The sequence below is a fragment of the Ptychodera flava genome, chromosome 14 (genome assembly GCF_041260155.1).
Source record: "Ptychodera flava strain L36383 chromosome 14, AS_Pfla_20210202, whole genome shotgun sequence".
Classification (NCBI taxonomy): Eukaryota; Metazoa; Hemichordata; class Enteropneusta; family Ptychoderidae; genus Ptychodera; species Ptychodera flava.
The window spans coordinates 9173875-9175213 of NC_091941.1; positions in this window are offsets into that span (position 1 = coordinate 9173875).

The following is a 1339-nucleotide window of genomic DNA, read 5'->3' on the forward strand; positions in this document are numbered from 1 at the left end:
AGATTAAAGTTTCGCCTGGAGTCGATCACAATGTGAAAAGTGGAGTTTTAAATGGGACCCGGTCAACATGAACATATCTCCCCGTCATAAAGGCATTTTAATGTAGAGATAGCAATACTTGGAGGAAAACTGTAAATGTGTCTTTCTCTGGTGTTGAATCTCATAACTTCAGTGTGTAGTACCTAAATCAACAGAGTTACGACTTTTTACCACAGTGCCAAATTGAGTGCATAGGTGCGACAAAAAATTTCGAGAGACGAAGAGAAGCACTTGTACAAAAAGAGTACGGTGCCTAAATCGACCACTTTTATATTCAAGTTCTCGTCTCGTTTGTTTATTATTACCCTTCGCAACGTGAGAATGTACAATGATTGCATGGTCAGTTGACCAGACGATGAATCTACTTTTTCAGATAAAAGAAGTCAATTCGCATTCGGTGCATAAAACAGTGCCTGTATAGCCAACAACAGATATTGTAAATCATACAGTAAGTTCAGAGTACGAAGTTTTCGACCTGTGCCCGGCGTAAGTCCACTGGAGCGTAAGGACTGTGATACAGGCTGACCCTAGAATGAAATGAGAGGTTATCATTATTGGAAGACATAATGAGTCAGTATTGAACACGTAATACCAGTTAACGTTTGCCCCGTGGCTGGACAAGTCTAGCTATACACAATATTTACGAACACCAATCAAAATACTTGTACATAAGCTGACCCCTTTCCTCTCTGCTGCACGCAAATTCTTTTTATTTGTCAGCAAAGATCAAACTATTCGCTGATTAAGATTTCCATTGGTGATCACTGAAACAAGTCTACGGAATTTCAAGTGCACGAGTTTTACCGTACATAACGTGAACAATATGTTCCAGTAGTTTTACATGTAAAATGGAGTTGGGTTGACCGTTCTGATCATAGAAAAAAACATCAGCAATATGTGTGTAAATTAATTGCTTGGATAATTTCCAAATCGAGATTGCAAGAAATCGATCAGAATTTAACAATGGCAAGGAATGCCCATAATTTAAACGGAGTAGTGATTAAGTTTGGTATTTACACTTCCCGCAAAGATTTGCTTTTAACGCATGAAAAATGAGAGTATCCGTACATTTATATCGTATAGTAATGCCTCGCAACTTACTAGTAGCTTATGCCTTTTTTAGTGCCGGAAATTCTCATATAATCTGACAGTGCGGTGTACTTTAATGCTTTATCTAAGGTCATTCCGCCAAAGTCATACAAGCTATTCGAGTGTGAAATCATACCCTCCGCTGCTTCAGTATGAGGGTTTTCTGAGCGGGTGCAACGCAAATACTATGACATGAATGACCTCAACAGGT